This window comes from Panulirus ornatus, chromosome 21, assembly GCF_036320965.1.
Source record: "Panulirus ornatus isolate Po-2019 chromosome 21, ASM3632096v1, whole genome shotgun sequence".
Taxonomy (NCBI): Eukaryota; Metazoa; Arthropoda; class Malacostraca; order Decapoda; family Palinuridae; genus Panulirus; species Panulirus ornatus.
In genome coordinates, this window is record NC_092244.1 from 27246460 (window position 1) to 27268297 (window position 21838).

The following is a 21838-nucleotide window of genomic DNA, read 5'->3' on the forward strand; positions in this document are numbered from 1 at the left end:
ACATCCTCGATAAAAACTTTTCACTGCTTTTAACAACTTACCTCCCACACCGTATATTCTTAACACCTTCCACAGAGCATCTCTGTCATCTCTATCATATGCCTTCTCCAGATCCCTAAATGCTACATACAAATCCATTTGCTTTTCTAAGTATTTTTTACATACATTTTTCAGAGCAAACACCTGATCCACGTATCCTCTACCACTTATGAAACCACACTTCTCTTCCCCAGTCTGATGCTCTGTACATGCTTTCACCTTCTCAATCAATACCCTCCCATATAATTTACCAGGAATACTCAACAAACTTATACCTCTGTAATTTGAGCACTCACTCTTATCCCCTTTGCCTTTGTACAATGGCACTATGCACGCATTCCGCCAATCCTCAGGCACCTCACCATGAGTCATACATACATTAAATAACCTTACCAACCAGTCAACAATACAGTCACCCTCTTTTTTAAGGCCTTGATTAGGGCCTCAGCTGCCCGTGTCTCCTCAGCTAACATGGAAAAAATCATACCGCGACGCATTCACGGGCCGTCCGGGATCGAGTGCACAGGTTAGAATCCTTATTGCGGCAGTCGGTCCACTGTCAACCCAGCTGTTCATCCGGTGTTGGTCGACTTAGTATTGTCCTTAGTTGATACAAAATGTCTCAGTTAGATAATCTCAGTCCCATTTATTTCCCTTGCAAGCTACCACAGTACTGTGTAAGTTCATCATATAGTGGGATGTTCTTTTTGAAACAATATCCTCAAATGTACCCGAGACATTCACTGCCATTTGATTCATATGAGCCAGACACATTTTCACATTCGTGACATTACACATTAGTGTTCCAAGGTTTTCGTGTAAACATAAACAAAAGATATATTTTCTTCTCAAATGTTGAAGTGTTTGTCTGTATCACTGTTGCTGTGGCTCCAATAATGGAGGAAATGACTGACCTCTTAGTAAAAGTAATTGTAGAGTTTAGCAAAATCATTGAGTTCATTTTTTTTCAATTTTTGGTCTTGGAAAGTGTGCCAGAAACGTTAACCAATTGCATTTCTGAAAAACAATTCTGGATTATGTATATATCTTTTTTTTGTAAGATTACAAGTAAAAGGACATTTCTGAAATGAAATTTAAGTATTATATATACTCTTTATTGAGTATTATGTATACTCTTTATTGAGTATTATATATACTCTTATCAAGTATTATATATACTCTTTATTAAGTATTATATATACTCTTTGTTAAGTATTATATATACTCTATTACGTATCATATATACTCTTTATTAAGTATCATATATGCTCTTTGTTAAGTAGTATATATACTCTTTATTAAGTATTATATATACTCTTTGTTAAGTGTTATGTATACTCTTTATTAATTGAGATTATAGACAAAAGGATCTGTTCATATTCCATGTGTGAATATTTCTTATATTTATATCCGTCTCATTAATTCTCCCGCCATCACCTCTCTTGTTTTCCCTTTTACATTTTCCTTTTACCCCAAGTAGCTTCAAGTGGGGCATGTTTTCCCCGTACCATGTCGATCATTATAAGAATATAATAATAAATCAAATTTTTTTCTACCTTATTTTCACCCCACCATGCCCTCAGAAACGAGAATTTAGTTTAGCAAGCTTAGTCTAAGAATATAAGGAATCGAAAATCATTTCACATTTCTTTTATATCTTACCACTTGTTGGCTGGGCTTATAATATAAGTGTAAAATGGAAGGAAAAATGAGTCGATAGTTCCGTAGGGCAATTGCTGGTCTTTGTCACAAATTGGCCTACAGTTCTGCTGGGAATGAGGTCCAACGTAAAAAGTTTTAAGAGCGTTCACAAAATGTTTGACATCAGTGTATTTTGATCAAGTACAGTGGGGGAAAAATGAAGGTGGTAGGGTTTGGATTGTGGGGTGCGGTGTGGTGTGGTGTTGTAGGATTGGGTTTGTGTGGTGGGGTGTGGTGTGGCATGATTGGGTTGGCTGTGGTGGGGTGTGTTGTGGTGTGGTGGAGTGTGGTGTGGTATGATTGGGTTGACTGTGGTGGTGTGTTGTGGTACGATTGAGTTGGGTATGGTGATGGGGTTTGGTGTGGTGTGGTGTGATGTGGTGTGGGTGTGGTGTGGTGTGCTGATGGGATGTGGTATGGTGTGGTGTGGTGTGGTGTGGTGTGGTGTGGTAGGGTGTGGTAGGGTGTGGTGTGGTGTGGTAGGGTGTGGTGTGGTGTGGTAGGGTGTGGTAGGGTGTGGTGTGGTGTGGTAGGGTGTGGTGTGGTGTGGTGATGGGATGTGGTGTGGGTGTGGTGTGGTGTGGTAGGGTGTGGTGTGGTGTGGTAGGGTGTGGTGTGGGGATTATCTACATGAAAGAGAAAAGTATATCTGTCGACTTCCGTAACGTTGGCAGGATGCTGCAGATATTGCCTCACATCCTCTAAAAGATTGTACAGATATCCTCATACCACGTAACACATGTCCACACATTACCACATGATGTGTGATCTATTCACACGTTGCCATGTGACGTGATGTACATTTACGTAATGTCACCTACAGTGCTCGAGATGTATCCACGTTGCCTCATAGATGTGACACATATGAGGAATCTACTCTTGATGGTAGATATTCACATGTTACCACATAGCGTAACATCTACGTTTCCATATGTTGCCACATAGCATTACCACACGTGTTGTCACATAACGCCTTAATGAGATGCCTTGCTCAGCCATTTGCCCTCGGTGTGGCCGCCTTCCGATAACGTCCACATCATTAGCGTCTCGTCCCCCACAACTTGCACACGAGCTTCACACGCCATTCGTGGCCAAATAACGTGTACACGATTGCACGCGCCAGATGACGTGCAAAAGCCACGCACGCGGCTTACGCCTTGCCGCACGCAACACGGCATTTGCGCACCTTCCCTAGCCGCGCTGCGCGTGACGCGCGCGCCGCATTGATTTTCTTATCTTATCCCGAAAGAGAAAAGATAGTCATGACGATAAGTCGTCAGAGGATTATCCAATCAGCTAAGTTCACCGATGGAATTATCTTCGGGAAAAAGCCATCACAGAAAGTGGGTCGGTCACAACGACCTGACGTGTAGCGTGACCACACCGTCTCCGAGCGGCCTACGTGACCAGCTCGGTAGTAACGCATCGCCGCTTGCCCGCCTATTCCCGGAAAACTTAGAGCCGTATTTTCCCAGGGCAATTTTACAAAAGGATTATGATCCAACTTTCCTCCTGCTGGTGAACTAATCCTCGACCATTTCCGTCCGGTGGGTATTGTTGCCTTGTCTCTCTCTCTCTCCTGTGGGGATCACGACGCGCTAAACAGCTGCCTTTGTCTTGGTTACTGGCGGGGGATCCAAGTTGGTCCCGGAGACCCACTCACTCTTCCATCACCCCTCCATGGCTGTAGGGGTGAGGTGTTGCTGCAGTGTCATCCCTCCATTACTGTAGGGGTTGGGTGTTGCTGCTGTGTCACTCCCTCCATTACTGTAGGGGTGAGGTGTTGCTGCTGTCTCACTCCCTCCATTACTGTAGGGGTGAGGTGTTGCTGCTGTGTCACTCCCTCCATTACTGTAGGGGTGAGGTGTTGCTGCTGTGTCACTCCCTTCATTACTGTAGGGGTGAGGTGTTGCTGCTGTGTCACTCCCTCCATTACTGTAGGGGTGAGGTGTTGCTGCTGTGTCACTCCCTCCATTACTGTAGGGGTGAGGTGTTGCTGCTGTGTCACTCCCTCCATTACTGTAGGGGTGAGGTGTTGCTGCTGTGTCACTCCCTCCATTACTGTAGGGGTGAGGTGTTGCTGCTGTGTCACTCCTCCATTACTGTAGGGGTGAGGTGTTGCTGCTGTGTCACTCCTCCATTACTGTAGGGGTTGGGTGTTGCTGCTGTGTCATCCCTCCATTACTGTAGGGGTGAGGTGTTGCTGCTGTGTCACTCCTCCATTACTGTAGGGGTGGGGTGTTGCTGCTGTGTCACTCCTCCATTACTGTAGGGGTGAGGTGTTGCTGCTGTGTCACTCCTCCATTACTGTAGGGGTGAGGTGTTGCTGCTGTGTCACTCCCTCCATTACTGTAGGGGTTGGGTGTTGCTGCTGTGTCATCCCTCCATTACTGTAGGGGTTGGGTGTTGCTGCTGTGTCACTCCCTCCATTACTGTAGGGGTTGGGTGTTGCTGCTGTGTCACTCCCTCCATTACTGTAGGGGTTGGGTGTTGCTGCTGTGTCACTCCTCCATTACTGTAGGGGTTGGGTGTTGCTGCTGTGTCACCCCTCCATTACTGTAGGGGTTGGGATGTTGCTGCTGTGTCACCCCTCCATTACTGTAGGGGTTGGGTGTTGCTGCTGTGTCATCCCTCCATTACTGTAGGGGTTGGGTGTTGCTGCTGTGTCATTCCTCCATTACTGTAGGGGTGTGTGGTTGCTGCTGTTCAGTCCCTCCATTACTGTTGGGTTGGGTGTTGCTGCTGTGTCACCCTCCATTACTGTAGGGGTTGGGTGTTGCTGCTGGGTCATTCCTCCATTACTGTAGGGGTGAGGTGTTGCTGCTGTGTCACCCCTCCATTACTGTAGGGGTTGGGTGTTGCTGCTGTGTCATTCCTCCATTACTGTAGGGGTGAGGTGTTGCTGCTGTGTCACCCCTCCATTACTGTAGGGTTGGGTGTTGCTGCTGTGTCACTTCCTCCATTACTGTAGGGGTTGGGTGTTGCTGCTGTGTCACCCCTCCATTACTGTAGGGGTGGGATGTTGCTGCTGTGTCACCCCTCCATTACTGTAGGGGTTGGGTGTTGCTGCTGTGTCACTCCTCCATTACTGTAGGGGTAGGATACTGTTGCTGCTACTGCTGTAAACCCCTCCATTACTGTACTATAATGGCGGAGTGATGCTCTTTTGTTATGTACACGTAACTCCAGGTCTAACCTTCTCCCTCCATCCACGTCGTCTCCGTCCGTCCCCATGTTGCTTCCTCCTCCTTACCCTCGCGGTCGCCACCTTCGTGAGGTGCCTGCGTGTGTCTCATTCCCAGAAGTCCAGCTGGACCGGCGGCACGTAATTGCCGACCCATAGTTCCACTGTTGACCCCAGCCACACAAGGGGTGACCTTTATGATAAGCCTCCTGTTTCCTCGTCCAGCGAACCTGGGTGATTCTGTCTCTCTTTCTCTCGTCTCTCGCTCTCCGTGTAACCTTTCCATTCTCAGTGTCGGGTCTGCAAACACCTTACAAGCACAGATTAGTCGTCCACTCTTATGTTTTATTCTTTTTTTCCTAACTTCATTATTATACTTTTTTTAGTCGATATGACTTCGATTGCGATATAGTTTCGCTCATGAAATCTCGTCTACTTAGGTAAGTATACGCACACACACACACACACACATACACACACACACATTATTATATATATATATATATATATATATATATATATATATATATATATATATATATATATATATATATATATATATATATATTCCTATGAGCCCACAGGGAAAATGAAACACGATAAGTTTCCAAGTGCACTTTCGTGTAGTAATCACATCATCAGAGGAGACACAAGAGAGAAATATAACAGTCAGTTGATATACAACGAAGAGATAGGGGAGAAAGAATACTTCCCACGCATTCCCCACGTGTCGCAGAAGGCGACTAAAGGGGACGGGAGCGGGGGGCTAGAAACCCTCCCCTCCTTGTATTTTAACTTTCTAAAAGGGGAAACAGAAGGAGTCATGCGGAGAGTGCTCATCCTCCTCGAAGGCTCAGATTGGGGTGTCTAAATGTGTGTGGATGTAAATGAGATGAGAAAAAAGGAGAGATAGGTAGTATGTTTGAGGAAAGGAACCTGGATATTTTAGCTTTGAGTGAAACGAAGCTCAAGGGTAAAGGGGAAGAGTGGTTTGGGAATGTTTTGGTAGTAAAGTCAGGGGTTGGTGAGGACAAGCGCAAGGGAAGGAGTAGCACTACTCCTGAAACAGGAGTGGTGGGAGTATATGATAGAGTGTAAGAAAGTAAACTCTAGATTGATATGCGTAAAACTGAAATTGGATGGAGAGAGATGGGTGATTGTTGGAGCGTATGCACCTGGGTATGAGAAGAAAGATCATGAGAGGCAAGTGTTTTGGGAGCAGCTGAGTGAGTGTGTTAGTAGTTTTAATGCACGAGACCGGGTTATAGTGATGGGTGATTTGAATGCAAAGGTGAGGAATGTGGCAGTTCAGGGAATAATTGGTGTACATGGGATGTTCAGTGTTGTAAATGGAAATGGTGAAGAGCTTGTAGATTTCTTTTTCTTTCTTTCAAACTATTCGCCATTTCCCTCATTAGCGAGGTAGCGTTAAGAACAGAGGACTGGGCCTTTGACGGAATATCCTCACCTGGCCCCCATCTCTGTTCCTTCTTTTGGAAAATTCAAAAAAAAAATGAGAGGGGGGGGATTAATGTGCTGAAAAAGGACTGGTGATTGGGAATACCTGGCTTAAAAAGAGAGAGATACGTAAGTATACGTATGTAAGTAGGAGAGATGGCAAGAGAGCGTTATTGGATTACGTGTTAATTGATAGGCGCGCGAAAGAGAGACTTTTGGATGTTAATGTGCTGAGAGGTGCAACTGGAGGGATGTCTGAACGTTATCTTCTGGAGGCGAAGGTGAAGATTTGTAGAGGTTTTCAGAAAAAAAAAAAAAAGGAGAGAATGTTGGGTTGAAGAGAGTGGTGAGAGTAAGTGAGCTTGGGAAGGAGACTTGTGTGAGGAAGTACTAGGAGAGACTGCATGCAGAACGGAAAAAGGTGAGAGCAAAAGATGTAAGGGAAGTGGGGGAGGAATGGGATATATTTAGGGAAGCAGTGATGGATTGCGCAAAAGATGCTTGTCGCATGAGAAGCGAGGGAGATGGGCAGATTAGAAAGGGTAGTGAGTGGTTGGATGAAGAAGTAAGATTATTAGTGAACGAGTTTTGCAGGGAAATAGTGCAAATGACTAGGATATATATAAAAGAAAGAGGCAGGAGGTCAAGAGAAAGGTGCAAGAGGTGAAGAGGAGGGCAAATAAGAGTGGGGTGAAAGAGTATCATTAAATTTTAGGGAGAATTAAAAGACGATTTGGAAGGAGGTAAATAAAGTGCGTAAGACAAGAGAACAAATGGGAACATCGGAGAAGAGGGCTAATGGGGAGGTAATCACAAATAGTGGTGATGTGATAAGGAGATGGAGTGAGTATTTTGAAGGTTTGTTGAATGTGTGAGATGATAGAGTGGCAGATATAGGGTGTTTTGGTCGAAGTGGTGTGCGAAGAGAGAGGGTTAGGGAGAATGATTTGGTAAACAGAGAAGAGGTAGTAAAAGCTTTGCAGAAGATGAAAGCCGGCAAGGCAACGGGTTTGGATGGTATTGCAGTGGAATTTATTAAAAAAGGGGATGACTGTGTTGTTGACTGGTTGGTAAGGATGTTTAATGTATGAATGACTCATGGTGAGGTGCCTGAGGATTGGCGAAATGCATGCATAGTGCCATTGTACAAAGGCAAAGGGGATAAGACTGAGTGCTCAGATTACAGAGGTATAAGTTTGTTGAGTGTTCCTGGGAAATTATATAGGAGGGTATTGATTGAGAGGGTGAAAGCATGTACAGAGCATCAGATTGGGGAAGAGCAGTGTGGTTTCAGAAGTGGTAGAGGATGTGTACATCAGGTGTTTGCTTTGAAGAATGTATGTGAGAAATTCTTAGAAAAGCAAATGGATTTGTATGTAGCATTTATTGATCTGGAAAAGGCATATGATAAAGTTGATAGAGATGCTCTGTGGAAGGTATTAAGAATGTATGGTGTGGGAGGCAAGTTGCTAGAAGCAGTAAAAAGTTTTTATCGAGGATGTAAGGCATGTGTACGAGTAGGAAGAGAGGAAAGTGATTGGTTCTTAGTGAATGTCGGTTTGCGGCAGGGGTGCGTGATTGTTTAATTTGTTTATGGATGTAGTTGTTAGGGATGTGAATGCAAGAGTTTTGGAGAGAGGTGCAAAGATGCAGTCTGTTGTGGATGAGAGGGCATGGGAAGCGAGTCAGTTGTTGTTCGCTGATGATACAGGGCTTGTGGCTGATTTGGGTGAGAAACCACAGAAGCTGGTGACTGAGATTGGTAAAGTGTGTGAAAGAAGAAATATATATATATATATATATATATATATATATATATATATATATATATATATATATATATATATATATATATATGAGATCGGGTATTAGTGATTTTTTTTTTTTTTTTTTTTTTTTTTTTTTATACTTTGTCGCTGTCTCCCGCGTTTGCGAGGTAGCGCAAGGAAACAGACGAAAGAAATGGCCCAACCCCCCCCCCCATACACATGTACATACACACGTCCACACACGCAAATATACATACCTACACAGCTTTCCATGGTTTACCCCAGACGCTTCACATGCCTTGCTTCAATCCACTGACAGCACGTCAACCCCTGTATACCACATGACTCCAATTCACTCTATTTCTTGCCCTCCTTTCACCCTCCTGCATGTTCAGGCCCCGATCACACAAAATCTTTTTCACTCCATCTTTCCACCTCCAATTTGGTCTCCCTCTTCTCCTCGTTCCCTCCACCTCCGACACATATATCCTCTTGGTCAATCTCTCCTCACTCATTCTCTCCATGTGCCCAAACCATTTCAAAACACCCTCTTCTGCTCTCTCAACCACGCTCTTTTTATTTCCACACATCTCTCTTACCCTTGCGTTACTTACTCGATCAAACCACCTCACACCACACATTGTCCTCAAACATCTCATTTCCAGCACATCCATCCTCCTGCGCACATCTCTATCCATAGCCCACGCCTCGCAACCATACAACATTGTTGGAACCACTATTCCCTCAAACATACCCATTTTTGCTTTCCGAGATAGTGTTCTCGACTTCCACACATTTTTCAAGGCTCCCAAAATTTTCGCCCCCTCCCCCACCCTATGATCCACTTCCGCTTCCATGGTTCCATCCGCTGACAGATCCACTCCCAGATATCTAAAACACTTCACTTCCTCCAGTTTTTCTCCATTCAAACTCACCTCCCAATTGACTTGACCCTCACCCCTACTGTACCTAATAACCTTGCTCTTATTCACATTTACTCTCAACTTTCTTCTTCCACACACTTTACCAAACTCAGTCACCAGCTTCTGCAGTTTCTCACATGAATCAGCCACCAGCGCTGTATCATCAGCGAACAACAACTGACTCACTTCCCAAGCTCTCTCATCCCCAACAGACTTCATACTTGCCCCTCTTTCCAGGACTCTTGCATTTACCTCCCTTACAACCCCATCCATAAACAAATTAAACAACCATGGAGACATCACACACCCCTGCCGCAAACCTACATTCACTGAGAACCAATCACTTTCCTCTCTTCCTACACGTACACATGCCTTACATCCTCGATAAAAACTTTTCACTGCTTCTAACAACTTGCCTCCCACACCATATATTCTTAATACCTTCCACAGAGCATCTCTATCAACTCTATCATATGCCTTCTCCAGATCCATAAATGCTACATACAAATCCATTTGCTTTTCTAAGTATTTCTCACATACATTCTTCAAAGCAAACACCTGATCCACACATCCTCTACCACTTCTGAAACCACACTGCTCTTCCCCAATCTGATGCTCTGTACATGCCTTCACCCTCTCAATCAATACCCTCCCATATAATTTACCAGGAATACTCAACAAACTTATACCTCTGTAATTTGAGCACTCACTCTTATCCCCTTTGCCTTTGTACAATGGCACTATGCACGCATTCCGCCAATCCTCAGGCACCTCACCATGAGTCATACATACATTAAATAACCTTACCAACCAGTCAACAATACAGTCACCCCCTTTCTTAATAAATTCCACTGCAATACCATCCAAACCTGCTGCCTTGCCGGCTTTCATCTTCCGCAAAGCTTTTACTACCTCTTCTCTGTTTACCAAATCATTTTCCCTAACCCTCTCACTTTGCACACCACCTCGACCAAAACACCCTATATCTGCCACTCTGTCATCAGACACATTCAACAAACCTTCAAAATACTCATTCCATCTCCTTCTCACATCACCGCTACTTGTTATCACCTCCCCATTTACGCCCTTCACTGAAGTTCCCATTTGCTCCCTTGTCTTACGCACCCTATTTACCTCCTTCCAGAACATCTTTTTATTTTCCCTAAAATTTACTGATAGTCTCTCACCCCAACTCTCATTTGCCCTTTTTTTCACCTCTTGCACCTTTCTCTTGACCTCCTGTCTCTTTCTTTTATACTTCTCCCACTCAATTGCATTTTTTCCCTGCAAAAATCGTCCAAATGCCTCTCTCTTCTCTTTCACTAATACTCTTACTTCTTCATCCCACCACTCACTACCCTTTCTAAACAGCCCACCTCCCACACTTCTCATGCCACAAGCATCTTTTGCGCAATCCATCACTGATTCCCTAAATACATCCCATTCCTCCCCCACTCCCCTTACTTCCATTGTTCTCACCTTTTTCCATTCTGTACACAGTCTCTCCTGGTACTTCCCCACACAGGTCTCCTTCCCAAGCTCACCGCGAGTAATGCGGTAATTGAGGATATAATTGGAAGGCATGCGGCATTCAGTGAGGTAGAGGTGAATAGAGGAATGATGATTAACTTGTGGAGATGTGTGCTGAAAAAAAAAAACTGATGACTGGAAATGAGTGGTTTGAAATGAGGGACGTACATAACTGTACGTGGATGAGTAGGAAAGATGGTTAGAGGGCTTTCATGCATTTCATACTAATTATCAGGCATGCGGAAGAGAGAGACTTTGATGTGAATGTGTTGAGAAAGGCAGATGGTGAGGTGTCTAATCATTACTGGTGGCGGCAAGAGTGAGTATTTGTCGGGGTTTTTGGGATAAAGGAAACGATATGGGTGAAAAATAGATGATGGAAGTAAGTGAACTTAATAGAAAGTGTAAAGAAATTCCAAGAGAGATTGGGTGTAGGATGGCTAAAGGTGAGAGTAAACGAAGAGATATTTAGGGAAACAGTGCTGGCATGTGCGAGAGAAGAATGTAGCATGTGAAAGGGTCGGGAAGTAGGCAGGGTAGTGAGTGGTGGAATGATGAAGTAAAATTGCTGGTGAAAAAAAGGAATGCGAGTGAATGGGAAATGTAAAAGAGAGAGCGGCAGGAGGTCAAGAAGAATTCTCATGGGTTGAAAGATAAGGGCAAGTGAGAGTTGATGTAAGCGAGGATCGGCAAACTTCAGGGAAAATAAGATGTTTTGGAAGGAGGTTAATGGTGTGAGGAAAAACGAAAGAACAAATGGGAACATCAGAGAAGGAAGTAAATGGGGAAATGATAACAGGCAATAATGAAACATGAAAAGCTTGTCTGAACTACATCTCGGCAGTTGGCAAGCCTGACGACAATGTGTTGCTGTTTCGGATCAAGATTCGAATAATCCTCTGGCCAATGTCATAAACTTATGCTAAAGTTGGTCGTATTAATTTGGAATTTACAGGTAAAAGAGAAGAATAAAAAAGAAATTTCAGGTATTTTCAGTGACTATGTGTGTGGAAGAACTGCTCAAAGGTACCAACTGTTCGTATCGTGCAAGGATGCGCGCGCCGGAGTACGAGGCTTTGACAAAACTCCAGAAACAGACTCTTATCTCTTATTGTACACACACACACACACACACACACACACACACACACACACACACACATTCTCCATACGTATATGTATGTATGTGTGTTCTTATGTGTGTGTGTGTTATTACACTTTGTCAGTTACGGGGAGAGTTTTACACTTGTATTGCCCCGGATCTTAGCCTTGTATATATGTACTATGTTTTGACTTCTAGGTATGTATGCACACATACACTAGCTGAAGTAGGTATCCATTTATCGACCAGCCGTGAGGGAAGGATGAATAATTGGGTTGGTGGGCCAACTGCCGCACCCAGGATTCGAACCCATGCGAGTCCGACCCGAGGCTAGCCCGTGCTGACTCATGATCAGTAACCATGTCCACCAGCTCCAAGCAGAAACAAACACTCATACACGTTTGACAGTTTTGCAACCTACATTCACAGGTCCCTCATCCAGCCAACAAATATGACAGTGACAAAACATATGCTCTCAGTAATGGCTAAAGCACTTAGCAACCACCCTAACTTATTCTTAATCTTTGCTTCACCCGACAGACTCCCATCTGAAACTACCCTCCCAAGTCATGTACGAGCTACACCTTCTCCCCTGCGCTCTGGGCTCCACCCATCTCGAAAACACTATACACACCGATTCACCATATCACTTTACTCGTCATACTCACGATACAAATTCCATTTTGGATATAGAACAATCACGCCTTTACTGTCCTGTGCTTATCTTACAGAGACAAGCAAATGCCATGGCAGTTCTTGATCTGTGCGCAGTGCTCTGTGGAGCTCCATACAAGGGGATCCTGTGGTAAGAAAGCAAATGTACTATACCCAACCGCTTCTCCCACCTCAGTGTGGTAGCGTCAAGAATAAGAAACCGCGGGCTTCATTTGTACGCATGCCCCTTATCCTCCTGATTGTTCAAGGCCTTGATATATCTCAAAGCTTCCTTCACTCCATCCTTCTTGGTTTTCCCCCGCCCTCCCACCATCACCACCCAACCCTTGCTACCCCTGCTTTTGACACGTAGATACTCTCATTAAGCCTTTTTTTCTTTACTCTCATCCTCTCCATGTATATCTGAACTAAGTCAGCACATCATGATCAGCTCTCTCAGTCTGACACCGGTAAACACCACACCTCTCTCTCACACCATCATTCCTCACAGTATCTACGTACCTATTATCCATTCCCTTGCCACTTCGTCCACCCTTTTCCCCGCTTCTATATTCAGTGTCCAAGACTCAAATCCTTAAAACACTGTGGGGACCACTTGTCATCCGTCCCCATCTTTTCCCCATCAGTTACTGATCTTTCCTTCCGCACGGCCCCCTAACCCTGTGACATCAACCTTCCATGCTGTATCCCCTGCCACGTCCACTGCCAAGTACCCAAAACATTCTGCTTTCCTCAGGTCCTTCCCATTTCAGTGCATGCTGAAACTATTCTACCTCATCCCCCCAGCTGCACTTCATTACTTTCAACTTCCTCCTTTCACACACACTTTGCCAAACTCTTCCAGCAACTTTTGGAGTTCCTCCCCAGAGTCTGCCTCAAGAGCCGTGTCATCTGCCGGCTGCAGCAACTGGTTCCCTTCTAAACACTCCAAAACTTACCCTCACCATGCACTAGACTCGCCTCTTGCTCTACGACCCTTGCATTTACCTCCTTCTTGCGAAAGATCAACATTTGTAAATATACTGTCGTGTTAATTCCGTGGACTCATAGGAATATATATATATATATATATATATATATATATATATATATATATATATATATATATATATATATATATATATATATATGTGTGTGTGTGTGTGTGTGTGTGTTCCTTCCTGCCCCAGGAGTCTCCTTTACTCATATAATGCTCCTTCAGCACTCAGAAAGCTGTACAGTCCATCGGGTGCAGCTTTAGGCTATCATAGAGGGTTGTGATGTTATGAGCGCGTCTATGTGCAGAAAGTGCAGGGCACTTGAGTAGTAAGTGTTTAGTGTCTTCTTTATGGTCGTTGCGTCGTGGACATGACGCGTCCTGGGGTATGATGAAAGGGTATTTGTAGTGTTGTAGTAACGGGTGACTTCCAGAGCCTAGGCGGGAAAGTGTCATTCGTGTTTGTCTAGGGAGTGTAGTTTTTGATGCGTGTATGTCTGATGGGTTGGAGTTTAAGACTTAGATGTGTGGTCGGTTGTTCAGTGCTTGTCGGGTTATTTCAGTGTCTGTGTGTTTTTTAGGTGTTATATTTCTTAGATATGGGGGCATCTGTTTGTAGAGGTTACTGAAGTGTGAGGCAGGGGAGTCCCTTTGATTTCTATTTCCTATTTCACTTCCTGTCCAAATCTGGGGCCAGTTAGTGTCCTAAGGACATTTAGTTTTATGTTGCTTTTGTGTTAATGTTATTGCTGCAGGAAGTGATTGTCAGCTGTTTGTCGTGTGTGACGCCAAACTGTTTAAAGTTTTGCTCTATGGGACAGACTGTGCATGCAGTGTGACTGTAGGATGTGAGTTGGATTCACGTCTGTCTGGGTGGGTTAAAAGAGTGACTGAAGACTTCTGTCGAGACGCAAGTATTCTGTTCTGGGTGTTATTGTTACATTTGTGTGATGTAGTGTTGGATGCTTAATGTTACTACTGTGGTGTCAGGGTGGTGTGTTGTGATTGTGTGGTCGTGTGGAGATGAAAAGCCCTTCATGCTGAGGTTTGCCTAAGATAATAGGAGGTCGTGTGGGAAGAGATTGATGAGAACTGGAGACAGATGTGCTCCTTGGGGAACTCCATTGGAGAGTTTTAGTGTTTAAGAGGTGAAGCCATTATAAGTGACTGGCATGGTGGCGGCTATGTTGCTGAGCAGCCACTTTTTCTCAAGCATTTTTTTGTGAGATGATGTGTCGATGAACTATTAACTATTGCCACTAGTACTGTGCGGGAAAGGGTTGTGGTTGGTGGAATCTGTCTAACGTACATTATGTGATCTTAGTGTGTAGTGTGATTGGAGAGTGTTTGGGTCCGAAGCCATGCTGAGTGGGCTGTTTTGTTTGATTCTGGAGTAAATTTTTTCCCCACTTGAGTCTGGGATGATGTAAGGTGGCAGGAGGAGGAGTTGGGTGGTTTGGAGGGTTCTAGGATTGGTACTATGTAGATAAGTTTCCGGATGTTAGGGACTTATTTGTGCAGCCAGTAACAGTTAAAGATCTCAGAAAGTGTTTGGATAGCAAGCACATCTGACAAGTCTTCTCTCTTCATTTGTTCTCTCCAGATGTGTATACCATTTCAGCACACTCTCTTCAGCTTTCTTGACCACACTCTATATCATCACCTCTCTCTCTCTCTCTCTCTCTCTCTCTCTCTCTCTCTCTCTCTCTCTCTCTCTCTCTCTCTCTCTTACCCTTTTATCATCTACTCGATCAAACCACCACACAACACATGCTGTCCTCAAACATTTAATTTTCAGCGCATCCACCCTCCTCTGGACGTTCCCATCCATAACCCATTGCTCCAATCCATACAACATTGTTAGGATTACTATGTCTTCAAACATGCCAACTCTCGTCCTCTTAGATAACGACTTCTCTTTCCACGCGTTTTTGAGTGCTTCCAGAGCCTTTGCCCCCTCACCCTCCCTATGTCTCACTTCCGCTTCCATGATTCCAGTCGCTGCCATGTCCACTCCCAAGTATCAAAAACACTTTACTTCCTTCAAATTTTCTCTATTCAAACTCACATCCCAACTAACCTGTCCCACTACTCTTCTAGACTTGATAATCTTGCTTTTATTCACATTTACTCTCAACTTCCTCCTCTTACACACTATTTCAAACTTCTGCAGTTTCCCACTCAAATCTGCCACAGGTGTTACAGGACTCGGCATGCGCGAGGCTTTACCACAAGTGAAAATCACCTTCAGGGAGACTGTAACATGAGGAGAACAATCTAGTTAAAGAACTTCTTGCTGGACTTCAACTGGAAGTTTTCGCATCCTTAGATTGCAGGAACCTCTACACATCTTCAGGGTATCACCAGGATTCTTTCATAGAAATTGGTCTCTGGGTAATCATGAATACATATGTAGAAAACAGACTGATTTGCCTGTTTTCCAATCCATCCATGATAGACTTTCCCAGGTCTTCCTAGATCCTCCCAGATGTTTATTAGGCCTAGATTTCTCCAGGTCTTCCTCAAGCCCTCTCAAGGATTTTCCAGGTCTTCGTCACCCAGGTCCTCTATAGGTCCATCACATGTCATCCCTTGCTCTTCTCAGAGTTATCTCAGGTCCTTCCCCGTAGTCTCCAAGAGGTCCTTCCCATATCTTCCTTAGATCTTCCAAAGATCTTCCCAAGGTTTTCCCAAAGTCTTCTCCGGGTCCTTCCAAACCCTTTCCCGGTTCTGCTTCAGGTCTTTCCCAAGCGCGTGCTGAACCCTTGTTAGGTTCTGAAGATAAAATTTATAGTTTAAGGAGTCGATTGTAACCTCCTACCCCACGCGAACGCCCTTTAAGATGCCTGTTGTTACAGACAATTAACCCAAAAAATTTGGTTGAGATTGGCCGAGTGACCTAAGAGTAGATAAGTCCCGGACAGACATATGTACACATTTGAATATCTACATAAAACCTCATATCATGTAATGCCCTTCTGATGGTAAGAATCGAACCCCCACCATTTGAGTGGGAGCTGAGGAAATGGTAGCAATTTGAATCCTGCTGTCAGGGAGGCATTGTATGTTCTTACGGAAGTGCGCGATCTTTGCACTTTATACGTTTATACATACACCAACGGCTTTGCGAATATAACAGCTCAATACCTGCAGAAAGATGACTGGAGTTGAATAAGAAAATTTAAGAATTATAAAGAGTTACTTTACCATCTTGGATTTCCTGATATACACAGCCGGGTCATAGAACTTACGGGAAAGGAAAATCTGTTTATCTTCAGGTAACATGACGCACAGAAACTGATATCATTCATTTCTTCCAGGTAAACTGCGTGTGTGGACGCGTGTGTCTGTTTATCTTCAGGTGACATGACGCACAGAAACTGATATCATTCATTTCTTCCAGGTAAACTGTGTGTGTGGACACGTGTGTCTGTTTATCTTCAGGTAACATGACGCACAGAAACTGATTTCATTCATTTCTTCCAGGTAAACTGTGTGTGTGGACGCATGTGTCTGTTTATCTTCAGGTAACATGACGCACAGAAACTGATATTCATTTATTTCTTCCAGGTAAACTGTGTGTGTGGACGCGTGTGTCTGGTCCCTTGTGCCCTTGTTAAGGTAAGGTCACTCTCCGTATTGGGTCTTGAGTATCATATTTCGGATCAATGTCACAATGTGAAGGTGTTGTTTAGTACGATTGAATACAGCTAGATTCAAACAGCAACATACCACTGGGTCCTAACGAGGCTGTTTGTGATAGTGGGAGAGGTCAGAAGGTCATTGATTTATGTAATATGGTAAAAATGGAGTCGAGGTAATGTCACTTGGAGGCCATGGAAGATAATGCCAGGTTTAAGGTAAGTTCACATCTGTTGTTAAGTTCTTGTCCAAGGTGACGATAAGGTCATATCAGCTATAGAGAGGAATTTACGCCTCATGTTAGGACATATCTTTTTCAATGCTTTCATTATGTGTCCTCAAGTATCATCTGCACTGATCCCAGGCGCAATCTACGGCCTATCTTGCCACCAGGCCACAGCAGAAAGGTGCCTCGATCTCATACGTCATCACTTTACATCGGAATGTATGATAATATTTGTGCTTGAAGGAGAGTAGTGGCGTCTCTTCACTTAGCCTGGCGTCGCAGACCGAACTGTGACCTTCCACCACTCATCATCAGTTTGTCCACGTAGTTTTCCAATCAGCAGAATATTCAACAGATCACTGTAGGATAGGAAGGTACCAGGAGAATGGAAGTCTGCTGACGCAACACCAGTGTTCAGGTCGGGAACGTCCGGGTATTCTGAGCGCTTTCCTTTGCTGTTATGCGATAGTGTTGACCTTAACTTACAGTTAATGTAATTGTGGCCAATATTAGTTCTGTCTCCCGACAGACTTGTAGTGATTTTACCATGCTTCAGTACGCCATGTTTTCACGTGTCCCTCATACGTGCTATACCGAGCGGGTATGCGTTATATACGCCATATACACATATCCTAGTCCACTGCATATATCTGTCCCTGTGCACATTATCTGTTCTGTTCCAGTGCACATCATACTTGAGTCCCAGTGCACGCCATACATCTGTCCCTGTGCACATAAGTGTGTCCCAGTGCACATATATATGGCCCTGTGCATATCATATATCTGTCCCCGTTCGTCACATATCTGTCTCTGGACACATTATAAGTGTGTCTCAGTGCACATATGTGTCCCTGTGCATATCATATATCTGTCCCACTTCAACGTCATATATCTGTTGCCCGTCACATATGTGTCCCAGTGCAAGCAATATACTCGTCTCTCTGCAAAACATCCCACATATAGTTTTTGGATCATATGACCGTTTCTCATTAGCTGCACCCGGTGGCCAGGCCACATTAAATATTACAACCCGTGTCAGCCGTGGTGGGTGTAGCGCTACCGCCTAGGCTACCCTTCACTTTACATACACCTTCATGATCAGTTCTCTGTACGGGGAGACTGAAACACCTTCAGGTTCAATCGCTTCTGTCGTCCACTCATCTGAGGCCAGAGGTATGTAAGTGAATCGAACGGAGTCAAAGATGCCACTGTCTTGCCGCACACACTTTCCTTGTTATCTCCCGAGTCAAAGACACACATTAACTTCTCCAGATGCTATTTGTGGTATATGCCTACCAAGACTTCTTCACTCTTTTTTTTTTTCTCTATATCCAAATTTCTTCAGCGTGAGTGATTTCGCATGTGTCCCACTCACTGCCCTGCGAGTTTGTGTGAGGCAGCGCCTTCTGAAACGGAATTGAGTTTCCAGTACGAAAAATAGCCATTTCCATTTTGGGTCCTGGACTCGTCATCTTCATATATTCCAGACCTTTTCCGCGGCGATGCCGATGGTAATGCCAGCGGTACTGTAATCCATTCGTTCGCTCTGACTGTTTCATTTGCATCCGTTAAACTGCCCGTAAAGTTTTCGTAATTCATTCGTGGAAAAATGAATGTTGAAGACTCCTGCCAGTGCCTTCTCGTGCGCGGCTCTCGAGGTCTTGGTTGGCCGGATATGGAGAGGCCAAGGATGAGGAGGAGGAGGAGGCATCGAGTCTCCTTTAATTGATAACAGGTGGGATATTGGTGGCAAGATTCCTGCTTTTAGGGGACTCGAAGTCACCTGGATGGCACGGTCACCTGGATGGCAAGGGCACCTGGATGGCAAGGGCACCTGGATTGCAAGGGCACCTGGATGGTAAGGTCACCTGGATGGGTGAGGTAAGCTGAGAACATGATGGCTACATCTCGATCACCGTCTCAGTGTGATGGTTCTCACACCATCAAGGGACTCTGCCCACTACACCACTCGCCTCTTCAGCAATAACCAGACTTTTCCCTCACAAATCCTTTGCTTTTGATGAGCTTTTCGTCCGTAGACTTAACATGGCGTTGTTGATCGGCCTATTTGCCTGTAGGTAATGCTTCCAGCACTTCTGGTGAACAGTTATATTTCCATCCCATCTGTGGGTCGTGTGTGTTCTGCAGTTCTGTCTCTCGCACTTGCTCCTCGACATAGGCACGCTCTCATACTCGCACGTAATTCCTCCTTTTATATTTCACCATTTCCGTTCTATAACGAATTCTCAAGTTCCCTGTAATTAGATGTAAGTAGAAAGGTTCTCTCATTGAGTTACCGGCTGATGGTGTGTAACTTGCGGACCATAAGCGAAGGTCATGGAGCAAGGCGTGTTGGACTGTTGGACTGTCAAAGTGTAAAGTTTGGATCTCGTACTGAGGACCGTGGCGTGGTTACACAGTACACAGACGAGCGTAGTGATGGGCGAACGCTGTGGGAGGACAGGAATTTAGTTAGCTACGTAGGACAGGAATTTAGTTAGCTACGTAGTAAAGGGCACACACACACACACACACACACACACACACACACACACACACACACACACACACACACACACATGCAAAGCGGTGGGCTGGCACTGGGAGCCAACTTTTATGAGCCAAATAACATATAGTTCATGATGTTACTCGTTGAGTTGGAAGTATTTGGGTGCTACTGCGTCACGCCCTCGCTCTCAAGTGCTTCTGTTCATTACACATACTTTAAAGATACTTACCAGTTGTTAAGTAAGCACCGCACGAGTTGGGAACACACACGAGAAAAGGATCATTTTTGCTCTGTGAGGAGGGAGGGAGTTGGTGTTGGAATAGCTGCCATTCTGCTAAGCTGGGATCCCCTGACCTCTGCTGTGGCCCCTCTGCTTGCTTGTCACCGGCCCAACAGTAAAGCCCACATTAGTGCGTTTATTGCCACAAGTTATCGCTCAGGCTCCGCGGGCGCCGGAGTTAAACAAAATCAAGGAGCCAGTAAAGCGGACATTACCGGCGAGATCCCCGACCTTCGTTATCAGCAGCGAACGAACTCTAATGGGACGATAGCAACACTTGTGGGGAAGGCTGGTGTCGCCGTCCCTCCCTCCCTCTTAATGGCCGGGGAAACACCCACCTGAAAATGCTCTTATGTTGATTACCGAGATAACAGCAGCTCATGCGGGGGGAGGAAGAGGAGGAGGAGGAGGAGGAGGAGGAGGAGGAGGCATCAAGCGTGCGTGCAGCTTGCTTGCCACAAGATAAGGTCACCAGTGTCACCAGTCCTAAAGCATTATTATTATCATTAGAATAGAAAACGAGAATTCTTTTCCCAGCGTAGGGGTTCAAGGGACGTCTTGAGCGTTCGTCAAGGAGCTCCATCTACACCCATGGTGCGGGAGGACATGACTGGAGGGATGTTATCTACACCCATGATGCGGGAGGACATGACTGGAGGGATGTTATCTACACCCATGATGCGGGAGGACATGACTGGAGGGATGTTATCTACACCCATGGTGCGGGAGGACATGACTGGAGGGATGTTATCTACACCCATGGTGCGGGAGGACATGACTGGAGGGATGTTATCTACACCCATGGTGCGGGAGGACATGACTGGAGGGATGTTATCTACACCCATGGTGCGGGAGGACATGACTGGAGGGATGTTATCTACACCCATGGTGCGGGAGGACATGACTGGAGGGATGTTATCTACACCCATGGTGCGGGAGGACATGACTGGAGGGATGTTATCTACACCCATGGTGCGGGAGGACATGACTGGAGGGATGTTATCTACACCCATGGTGCGGGAGGACATGACTGGAGGGATGTTATCTACACCCATGGTGCGGGAGGACATGACTGGAGGGATGTTATCTACACCCATGGTGCGGGAGGACATGACTGGAGGGATGTTATCTACACCCATGGTGCGGGAGGACATGACTGGAGGGATGTTATCTACACCCATGGTGCGGGAGGACATGACTGGAGGGATGTTATCTACACCCATGGTGCGGGAGGACATGACTGGAGGGATGTTATCTACACCCATGGTGCGGGAGGACATGACTGGAGGGATGTTATCTACACCCATGGTGCGGGAGGACATGACTGGAGGGATGTTATCTACACCCATGGTGCGGGAGGACATGACTGGAGGGATGTTATCTACACCCATGGTGCGGGAGGACATGACTGGAGGGATGTTATCTACACCCATGGTGCGGGAGGACATGACTGGAGGGATGTTATCTACACCCATGGTGCGGGAGGACATGACTGGAGGGATGTTATCTACACCCATGGTGCGGGAGGACATGACTGGAGGGATGTTATCTACACCCATGGTGCGGGAGGACATGACTGGAGGGATGTTATCTACACCCATGGTGCGGGAGGACATGACTGGAGGGATGTTATCTACACCCATGGTGCGGGAGGACATGACTGGAGGGATGTTATCTACACCCATGGTGCGGGAGGACATGACTGGAGGGATGTTATCTACACCCATGGTGCGGGAGGACATGACTGGAGGGATGTTATCTACACCCATGGTGCGGGAGGACATGACTGGAGGGATGTTATCTACACCCATGGTGCGGGAGGAC